The sequence below is a fragment of the Lactuca virosa genome, chromosome 6 (assembly GCF_052849685.1).
Source record: "Lactuca virosa cultivar CGN04683 chromosome 6, Lactuca_virosa_CGN04683_v6, whole genome shotgun sequence".
Classification (NCBI taxonomy): Eukaryota; Viridiplantae; Streptophyta; class Magnoliopsida; order Asterales; family Asteraceae; genus Lactuca; species Lactuca virosa.
The window spans coordinates 175,287,318-175,299,487 of NC_136431.1; the positions used below are offsets into that span (position 1 = coordinate 175,287,318).

Consider the following 12,170-nt stretch of genomic DNA (forward strand, 5'->3'; position numbering starts at 1 on the left):
ATACATTTTGATTATTAGTTAAATCATATAAGTAATATAAATCTCACTTAGTTGCTACCGGGTTTTATTCTTTTATACTGAAATGTACAACATTCTTGTCAATTACGATTGCTTATAGATTTAATTTTCCAATTGAATTCAAACTTATATCTATGGTCCTTGAACTTTGATACCTATTCCAATAGTAACCCTAACCATATTAAATAAGATTTTCCTTTTCTTTACGATCGTTTAATTAGATTAAATAGAAAATAAAATAACCCACTTTCAATCATTTTGAATTATTAATTAATTCTCAAAATTAATTAAATACTTTTAATCATTTTAATTACTATAAAATCCTAGGTAATCATTTAAAATATTAATTAAATCTTTTGAATCATAAATAATATCTTTTTGTTCATGTTATTATATATTAAGCATATAGTCCTACACGAAATATACACACAACTTAATCCTATATATAACGGAAGACTAACATCGTTAACAAGGAGATTTTTGGGTCGTTACAATTCTACCCTCCTTAAAATGATTCCGTCCTTGGAATCTCTAAATAATTGCATCATTTTGTTCCTAAGTCGCCTCATCAAATTATAATCCCTAACGAATCAATGTCATAGGAAAATTGTGTTCACCAAAAGAGATATCACCCATTTCACACAATTCCCATGTTACGACTGGTTCAAACAGAGTTACATCAATACTTAACTCTGAAACTCATGGAGTCTGTTGTATACCACAAATGAGCACATAAATGCAATGATATCAAATATTTACTAGTACTAGCATCAGATAACACAAGATCATAGATAACACACAAGCATAAATAACACATAAGCATGTACAGAATTAACCAAAGTAATTCTGAAAATTACCTCATCATTTGTCGTATTAAAAGCACGAGCTTTCACCTTTGGCGCTTCATCTTTCTTCCCAGCAGCACCCATTTGAACCTTGGGATTGGGACAATGGGCACTGATATGACCCATTTGTCTGCAGTTATAGCACATCAGCTCAGTGCTCTTACAATCCTCATGACGATGTCCCATTTTAGCACAACGTCTACAGCTCACGGTACTACTGTTGCATGGACCTCTATGTGAAGAGTGACATTTCTTGCAGTAATCCGGCTTGTCGCTCTGTTTCTGACGGTGAATCTTCTTCTTTAAGGAATCAGATGAGCCCTCCCACTTGTGTTTTTCCCCGGACCTCGTTGTGGTACGATCCCGAATGGCTATATCATTCTTTATCTTGCGAGCCTCATTCATGGCCTCACCTAAAGTTGTCTTAAATCTCACAACGGCACGGTACTCAAATGGCAACCCCTCCACATAGTGACGTATCAACTTCTCCTCGGTCGAGCAGTAATCAGTAGCGAACTGTGACTTCTCAGTGAAGGTAGTGTTATACTTAGCAATTATCATGCTACCTTTCTGAAGAGTCAAAAACTCTCGTTGGGCATGTTGTATGCTACCTTCATTGCAGAAACGATCTTTCACCTTCTTACTAAGAATCGCCCAAGTCATAGCCCTCCGAGTGGCCTCAGTGAGTCGTGCGTTAATAGTGTCCCACCACTCAAGTGCTTCCTTGTCAAACATTCGCACAACATAATTCACCTTCTGGTCCTCCATAAATTCACCAGATCGGAAGGTTTGGTCCATCTTCCTAATCCAACGAAGGCACTCCACAGCATTCTCGCCTCCCTCGAAGGTAGGCGGCTTACAGTCCATGAAGGATTTGAATGAACTCCCTCGGCGTCTGACCGCTCCAACGACTATGTGCCTCATCATCAAACGACTGATATCCACCCTCGTTCACGCCCTCAAGTGGCAATAGTCCGACGGCATGCATCGCCTGCCGCATCTGCTCCAACGTCCTATCCTGCTCCTGGAGTTGCTCCTGGAGTTGCTCCTGAAGGTCGGTAATGATGGTGGCACTCGTAGTTCTGCGTGCGCTCTGCGACGGTTGGGCTTGTGGCTGGCAGTCAATGGGTGGGGTCTAAAATATGAACGGCGGTGTCCCGGGAGTGCGGTTATTCTGGCTGCCGCCCGCTCCTCCAGCATTCTCATTCTCCTCAACGTTCGACATTATCCTAATTTATAAAGAGTTTCTTTTTTTTTAGAGCATATACAAATATTAGGAAGGGAAAGTTTATAAGCAACTATCCTACAACGCTCAACACACACCCTCCCCCCCCCCCCCCCCGAACACCCCTTAAGTACCTAACGGTCCTAATTGAGCCAACTAAGTTGTGAGTCTGAACACCGGCATCTGTATTCAGTTCACTCACAGCCTGGCTTTGATACCAACTTGCGAATAGATGTGTAAATGACAATAAAAAATACAAAAAAAACAACATAATTATAAATAAAACGCATAAACTAGTACAAAAATATAATGTTAAAGTTATTTGTTACACAAAAATATTAATGAAACATAAAGTAAAACATAAAAGTGCTCGAACAATTGTTAGTAGAGGCGACATGAAAAATAGTGGGGGATGGGTCTTTTTGCGTTAGCGGATATAGCAATAGGGTCAACAGATGCATGGCTTGTCACCGCCAATGCCCAGTTTCTTGTAGTGATCTATCTACTTGGACTTCGGTAATTTACGGTTACAAAAATTGTTATATTAAAAAAAATGATTGCACGGATACAATTAATATTGTGAGACATATATTAAGCATGCCAAAATCTTTTTGCTCTCATTTGGGTCCTCTGCTGGTATATAATATGATCGTATTTTCAACAACAAGGTTTTGCATGTCAAAATCTTATCGAGTGAAGTGCAATTTTATGCTTATTTTCTATTTAAAAATAAAAATAGAAAAGGTAATCAAATCAAATTGTATGATTTGTGTACTAACGAGTCTCGAGTATTCTTGTAATTTTCCTCTAGCTACTTGCTAGCTTTCACTAATAAAAACAAGAACGTTGTTCAAAAAAAATTGTAAGACAACGAAAATATCTCATAGTTTAAAAAGTTGACATTGCTTTGAGAAACTTGACTTTATAAATGAAGTCATTGTTTTTAAGATAATTCTTCTATATATATAATCATACTTGTCAAATAAATTATCGTTTTCAAAGCATCATTGTTAGGAAGGTAAGGAAAAAATATTAAGAAAATGATATATAAGGGTGCTTCATGTGAAAAAATATCATGAATAAATGTTAATGATATTAAAAACTATCAATAAACTAAAACTAATATTTTTATACATAAATAGATCAATCTTCATATTGATCTAATACGATTCACAAAGAGTCTACAAGAAAGGTAACAAAAACAACATAGTTTAAACTTCAAACAAACTTCTCATTTTTTTATCCATGAGGGACTAAATGATATAAACTCTCCCCACTTAAACACACAAAGTTCTCATTACACTGTCATACCCAAAGGCCATAATCAATACACATGTGAGAACCTGCTACTATTAAATTTTCATGTACATTGCCCCACCCGCGAGCATCGTGTAGATGTAAAATCTTGCACACAACTGTTTGCTAGGTGGCTGGTGTAAGAGCTGCACGAGCCCACATCACTCAATCCACATTGGAATTGAAAGTTCACACTTCAGATGTTGACACTTGAACCCTCGAATGGTGGAAGGATAAACAACAATGAACGGATATGAACACTGCATAACACTAAGAACAATCCATGCTCTTGAAGAATTTATCTCCATTAAATTCAAATCATAATTTCTTAAGCTAGAAACATCACTATATATAACATAAATAAACTAGATGTAAGTTAATATAATCAAATAAGGATTCTTCGAACTTAAAAGATAAATCCTAATAGAAAAACAATAAAGATCCTAATACAATATTAAACTATAAAATCTTACTTACAAGGAAATATAAAGATATTAAATGAATTAAGGATATGTAATTAGGAAATTCATAGTTGAACTTGAATCGAAATCTAATAGAAAAATGTTTAATAGATGGTTAGTGTCCAAACCCTTTTCATATCTTGGTTGAAATACATCGTTATCACAAACTCGCTTGATACAGCTCCGAACTAGTAATCATCCATGTGAAAATCTTGTAAAGATCATGGGTTGAAACTGTTAACGAGCTGCACCAAGCGAGTTGGAGACCACAATGATAATAGATGAGCATTGCACATTACTTCTAGCATATGGTAGAGTGTTTGTGAAGATCTTGATGGAAATGATGGTTAAAGTGAATCTATATATAGGGCCATTGATCTAGATGGAATGAGAATAATGTGAACTACATACGTAAAGATGCCATGGGGAAAAATCTCAGTTAAAGTTTGAAAATGTGACCACATAGAGACAAGGTTTTATTTCTTGACATAGAAAATGTGAACCATATTTGATAATTTTAGGAAACATGTGAGATGTAAAGGTGATACACATGTTTTTCTTGGGGTTAATTTGGTCTTTCAGTCACACTGTGGTAACTTGGCCATGTTTTTCTTGAACCTTATTTCATCTTACAGATGTAGTAAACCGGCAATTGTCATACACTATATCCTAATTAAACTCATTATAGCTTCTTTCGATGGATTGGGGCACATTAAGGGCTGAGTTGGGGTAGGTTCCCCGAATGGTTGAGATTTTTGGCAATATAATAGACTTAATTCTTGATGAATTTTTTTTTCTAACTAAGGATGCCCTCAATGACAGCTTGCCATGAAAAGGACCTAAATGAAAACAAATGAGGCCCACAAATAACTCTTTTGTCTTCTCAGTAGAGGGAAAAAACACGCAGGTAAAAAACAAACCACCATCCCATAGCTTTTTTTAGTTTCTTTATTCTATTTTTAGACACAGTGGCAAAAGAAAAAAAAATCTTCAATTCGTTTTATCTTATCCAAAAAAGGTAAGTAAAGATTTGTTAAACTAATTTTCCGTTTTTGTATTTTATTTTTCTAAACCTTATAAATTGTTAATTTGTGATGTTATATACTTATATTATTAACAAGTAACGTTATATTTCTATAAACGAAATCTTTTAAAAACCAAATAAAAAGTATGTTGCTTTATTCAGCCGAATACACAGTTTGGTTTAAAAGCCACAAACCAAATGTACATTGTTCCAAATAAAGCCATACACACAGTAACATACAAATACACATACAAACAGATCAACACCAACATATATAATTGTATACTATATTTATTAAAAACTAAACATAAAGTATGGTGCTATAATAGATCAACACCAACATATATAGTTGTATACCAAATTTATTAAAAACTAAACGTAAAGTATGGTGCTATAATAGATCACACCAACATATATAGTTGTATACCACATTTATTAAAAACTAAACATAAAGTATAGTGCTATAATAAGACGAATACACATTAATACATAAATGGTCCCTATAAAACATAAAAAATAAATGCAAAATATAAAGAAGAAATTATACTTTTAGGTTTTTTCCGAAATAGCATCCTACTTAAATTAACTTGATTGTTTGTATTTGGGTAGCTAATAATTTAAAGTGTGATGCTAATAAAACAGCTAATTAGAAACTACAATGCTAATAAGTAATCTTATTTTCGTAGTTTGTCTCTCTTGATCTTAATAGCATTATAATAATACAATATAGCATATATGGTCCCTGTAAACTACAATTTTTTTTAAAAAAAATGGTCACTATAATCATATTAGTTACATAAATGGTACCTACACATCATACATAGTTTAGCTAATTGTATCCAATGATGTGAATCATAGTTAGAAAAACTCAAAAGAAGTTTAAAATTTTCAATTAAAACATTATAGATTAAAGTCAATGTACATTGCTATAAACAAAATATGTTAAAAACCAAATATAATAGAAAGTACATATGGTAATACACAGTAAAAATAACTCTATTGTTTGTAATTAGATAGCTAATAATATAAAGTCTATTTCTATAACCAGCCAACTAATTAGAAACTACAATGATATGGTTGACCTGATTCACGGACATTCATCCATGATTTTATAGATGAATTCGTGAAATATTAAAAATAAAAATCATGTGGACACAACATGCCATCTCGATTCCTCATACACCAAAGGTTTTAATAGTGATTCCATTCCTATCGAATTCACATTCCATATGAAAGAACAATCAAACAACATTTGAAATATCATCTCATACATTTACAATAATATCATTTGTATTTTACTTATTTTATCATAATGAATCTAGTGTTGAGACAATCTTGATTCTGAGAAGGATGCTTAGTGATTACCCGATGGCAGAAGTATTCAAATGTCGCAGAAAAAAGATGCATTTAAACCGATGGAAGAACTTCAATGTTTGCTACCTTTTCTACCTTACCGATGAAAGATTTTTAATGGTGAAGAATGTTAAAATAATGAATGGCTGAGGTATATTAAAAAGAGGTAAGTGGTGAACGTTCAAATTTGTTATAAGATAACATATGCTGATTTATTATCTTATTTTGCTTAAATTCAGTAAAGTGCATTAAATCTGTGCTAATTTAATAGGATATTACAACTATTTCTAATTTAAATTTCCAATGTTCATGAAGGGATTTAAGATGCCATTGCTCATGCGAGTTCTAATAGGCTGACCAATTTAAAGGCATTCGGATTTATTGTTATTGATATTAATAGTTTCCAATGATATCCATAATTGATTCCTGAATTAAAATAGAAGTAGAAGTACAAACTCAATTTTTATTTCCTTTAAATTGCTTATTTGTAGGGATTCCAAATTTAATGATAATTTCTAGATATTAAATGGTGTACCAAAATTGAAACAAAATAAGGGCAAGATTGTAAAATCACTTTGAAAAATGATAGGATGTGGAAGTGCCACGTGGCATATTATTGAGTCATTTATTAGAATAGCAAAATATATATATATATATATATATATATATATATATATATATATATAATCAAATAGGATCGCTAACTTTTTTTATAATTTATAGGATCACTTATCCAATCCTCATTTTAGAGTTTATTTTCTATCGAATTATATGTAAATTGATCATTTTTAAATCTCTTTCTATATTGATATTCGAAAAAAAAAATCTACCATAATGTGCACCATGTGTACATTTTTGGTAAAAAAAACTCATGTTTTTAATTTATTTCAACAATCACCTTTTATATTAACATCTTAGACAATTAAGACATTTTAATTAAGACCTTATATATATATATATATATATATATATATATATATATATATATATATATATATATATATATATGGCACTTGCGATCCTTCCCTAAACTAAAGAATTTACTTACCTTGCCCCGGTATCATTTAGCTTGAGCCGGGAACTCCTGTTTACCTTGAGACAAGTATTCTTTATTATAGATATCACCGTTCAAGCGGAAGACTAATCAGACTTTCTCTCGTCTAAAGCATGAGTGAACGGTCGATTCTCTAAGAGAGGATTTGTTCACATCCGAGTCTGTCCAAGAGCTTGGGTAAGCATTCAAAGCAAAAGCAGTCTCCTTTCACGACCACTTTTCAGTATCAATGAGTGCTGCGGGAACAATAACCTTTTATGGTAGCCGACTTGATTGAATTTCCCTTAACGAGCTACGAATCTAATATGGTTACGGGCTTCCTGCTCTAAGAGTGGGTTCCTTGCCCCTGTCTCCCATTAAAGAAGAAGAAGCCGAGACTAACTTCATTTAGTTATGAAATATTTATATTCTGCCTTAACCATGCCAATCCTGTCAAAAAGATTATCCAACAGAAACTGATGATTTTTCTCGGATGTGAAGGCTTAGGCTTCCATTTATGTTTTAGGTTTCATTTCTTTTCTCCGCCAGGGTGCTCACTTCCTTCATGTTCCCTGAGCCAGCTTCAGTCTGCTTTGCTCCATCTAAGGCTAGGGCTAGGCACTTAATCTCCCCAACATTTCTTCTTCATGTGCACATTTGAAAACAACCTATTGGCTTCAGACTTTTCCTTCCTAGCTGCCCGGATCTGATGCACAAAAAGAGGCAATTTATACTATACGCAAAAGAGCACTTCGGATTCAGGCTAGGCTAGACTTTCTTGCCTTAGGTCAATCAGGTCTTTCTCTTCCCTTACTAATGTTATGTCAGAAAGATCGGTAAAGTCGAGAAGCATAGAGAGGCCTTTTAGAGCACAAGAGGCAGATTTTATTGGCTTGGTGGAAAGCAAAGTGAGGAGTGGAAAGGCGGCCAGAATTACCAGATGCTTGAGAAAGGATTGTAGTAAAGCCATTACTGTGGAGAATGAAGCCGGGAACGGCATAATTTGGCTGATCTGGAATATAACTATGACATTAACGAGATATATAAATCTGATCAGGCTAGATCTTGTAGCTGCTGGGGGAAGGAAGGAAAGTAGGGTTTCCTTCCAGGACCGGAGAAGGTAAAACACTGGGCGGGATGCCAGGTTTCGCCTACGCTACGGTTTCACAAGATTGAACCTTAGACAATTAAGACATTTTAATATATATATATATATATATATATATATATATATATATATATATATATATATATATAGAGAGAGAGAGAGAGAGAGAGAGAGAGAACGTTTTGAAAAAAAACATTTATGCATATATACACAAAATCAAATCTGCATGATTTTTCAACTTTTATTTTAGAGTTTATCTTTTATCGAAAAAAATAACTAAAAATATTAAAATTCATCATCTATTAACCTCTTTCCATATTGATATTTGAAAAAAAAAATTATGTAAAATGTGCACCATATGCACATATATACAAAATGAAAATATGCATATATGCACATTAATGTACAGATTAAAAACATCTTAATTAGTCACGACACTACTATAGAAGGTGATATTTTGAAGAAAAAAATACTCAAAACCAACGTTTTTCTACGTATGTGCATATGATGCACATTTTATGTTATATATATATATATATATATATATATATATATATATATATATATATATATATATATATATATATATATATATATATATATATATCAGATATATGTATGGATAGAGGTTAAAAATGATGAATTTATATATATTTAGTTATTTTTTCCATAGAAAAAAAAAGCTTTAAGTAGCCTCCTGGTCTACATCCTCCGTGAAGCCGGGATGGAGCGATTTCTAGTTAATAATAAATACTAAATGTTAGGGGTCTTCACAGTTCGATTTGAAACCATGAAACCAACCAAACTGGGCTTCGATTTGGTTTTGTGGTTTCTATTTTTCTTTATCGTTTGCCTTGCGGCTCCAAACTTTCACAAGTGTAGTGAACGGTTTGGTTTGCGGTTTTATAATTTTACAATCGTATAAAAATGGACCGGACTGTTGGATTATGTTTATAAATCTAAGATTACTTTTTTTATATGTAATTGTATATAGTTTTATTATATATTAATTTTTATATATAAGTAATAAAACTTTAAATTCACTAACTTAATAACCTATGTCTTATAAACCAAACTTAGTAAATTATGTAGCCGAATCCTTTTGTCCCTCCACTCTAATAAGCAGCAACAAGAGTAAAAATCAAATACCTAATTTGGCAGATTTTGTGACTTTTTTAGCAGATTTTTTAGTATTTTGACATATTTAGTTTGATAGTTTTTTTTTTTCTTTCAAAATTAGTCTAATCGATCGACTCAAACGAGCTTAAAAATGTCAAACCGTGAAACCAAATCGAAGCCAAACCGTTACTAATGGTTCGGTTTTAATTGTCAATGGTCCAGCTTAGGTTTTCGATTGACAAAAACCGTTACCAAAAGTTTGGCTTCGTTTAAAACCGAAAAAACCGGACCACGAACACCACTACTAAAAGTTATAGGCATGATATTAGTATTTTGTTATATATATATATATATATATATATATATATATATATATATATATATATATATATGTTATCGTATCTACCATTTTTTTTACAATCATTAAACAAATTAGATAAATGGATTTAATGAAAAATATTTCCTTTAAATGAGAGTAAAATGGTTATTTCAAATGAGGTTTCCGTTAAAATAAATATTAATGAAGAAAGTTATGTATCAAAAGTAAAAATCTTTGAAAAAAAATAATCATAGATTCCCTAAGCTTTTATTTAACCGTATGTGTCAAAGATATATATATTTCCTAAGCTAAAAGTTAACTAAATTAAACATGTACTTTTTTCCATGTATTCTACAAATCATCCCTTACAAAACTCTTAATGTAGTGTGATTTTGGTCTTCTATGAACGTATACTGTATATATACGTCTCAAAACACCATGTGATAAGAGACATCAATTAGCGGGTGAGTTACAAACATTAACATTGTAACAGGAAAAAAAAAATAGCAAACCAGTATTTCCATAATTTACAACATGGAAAGTACACATATATGACAATTACTAATATTACTAACGTCGGGGAGTGAATAACCGCTCGATGCTTTTCAGTCGTTCGATATCTTTAAGATGAAATAATGGTTGTGTAAACTCGCTATTTACAGTTTTTGAGCGGTTTTCTTCTACCTCCGAGAGCTTGCACGATTTGTAACATGTCGTTGATCAAGCTTCGCTTGACTGCTATCCCTCCGCCTTCCCCTGTAAATGCGTTCCCACGATGTCAAACTCCCGAAACTGCTTCCTTCTTCTATTCCTATATATACTTGATTCCACTCTTTTTTTTGGTTTCGCAATCGACAGCTTCCGCCACTGAAAGGCTTAAACGAATTTCGTCTTTTAGGTTTTAATCCATTTCTTGCGGTTTTGCAACCTGTACTCCGCTCCTTCTTTCTCCCCCGCGTTTGATCGGAAGATGAACTTCCCCTGTAGCACACGACTCCATCTTCAACTTCCAACAACTGTATAGCCCACTTATCCCATGTTTCCTCAATCGGTTTCTCCCCTCCTGAGGCCTATATAATGGAGGTTTATTGTCACTATAGCCCAACTATGTTTAGTATGTTGGTTTAAAAGGTCCTTCATGACATTTTTTTTTGCATTTTAGGGGTATTTACTTGTGTTTTACCGTTTTAAAAGGTCATTATAAAAAATATGAAGGGGTCACCCGGTGAACCCCTTCTTAATCTTCAATTTTGATATGTCACGTGGCATTTGGTCAACTGAAATGGTCCAAACTACCCCTGATGTTACTGCAATTCATCTCCTTAGATTGAGTTTGAAGACATTCGTTCCCGCAATTGAGCCCTGTCAAATCAAAATCAAAACAAAGAAAGACTATCAAAATCAAAACATATACATAGTGACAAAGAAAACATACAGAAGTGAGAGTCCTATAGGTTACCTCTGAGTCGAAAATTTTAAGGAAGAATCGTGATTTGGGAACAGAGAGCTTGGAGCTAAGAATCTAGGCAACTGCATCACTTCATTTCTTGTTTACATCATGATTCAAATCTGCGATGGACACCAGCTCACCATAAGTTGCAGGCTGCTCGCAACCTCCAAAAGCCATCGTCACAGATCCCTTGCTTAACTTTGACTCTAGAATCACTGCAATCGGTTTTCAAGTGATATTGTCATAAGTTCATAACCACTGCCTAATTCATTTCTACCCCAAGGAAATTGAAAATCACTCATGAACACTGAAACATTAACCACTCGAAAAAGCAAGACATGGATTGATTAGAAAGGGGGGTTTCTTTTCCTTGGATAATTTTTGAAGCTATAATAACATCAAGTCATCAAGTAACATTCTGAATCAAAGTAAGTACATAAAACACACACACATCCATAACAGAGAGAGAGGTGTACGTACGGCTTTGGGTTTGCCGATTAGGTCGACAACGGTAGAGGTGGCTTCGGAGAGGATGACGGAGGCATCAACGCCCTCCAACTCACGTTTGTTGACAGATTCAGGCACGACATCTTCCAAAAACTTTGTTGGCCGTGAGATTGCTTCTTCATCGTATTCCTTCTCCGGCTACTTTCTGGTGACTAGTATTGTGACAGTAAGTGCTTACTGTCCCGACAAACTCGCCAAAAACCATCGTCTAGTCTCAACTCTCGGTTCCCTTCCCCGTGGAACTCTCACATAACCCGTATGCGATACCAATTTTGCAAATCTAGTTTTGTTTGAGTCGAATTTGGTGTTTGATCCGTTGATTTTGGGGGAGGACAAAGATAGTAAGAAGATGTTGTCAAGGAATCGCCGGGAGGGAAGAGGCGTTCGTCATCACCATCGTTATTCAACTTTT

The 12,170-nt window shown here is 33.7% G+C and overlaps 1 pseudogene; it reads right to left on the reverse strand.

Annotated features, from left to right (window-relative positions):
• Positions 1-11,115: 11,115 nt before the first annotated feature.
• On the reverse strand, positions 11,116-11,841 carry LOC145122088 (uncharacterized; annotated as a pseudogene).
• Between the last annotated feature and the right edge of the window lie 329 nt (positions 11,842-12,170).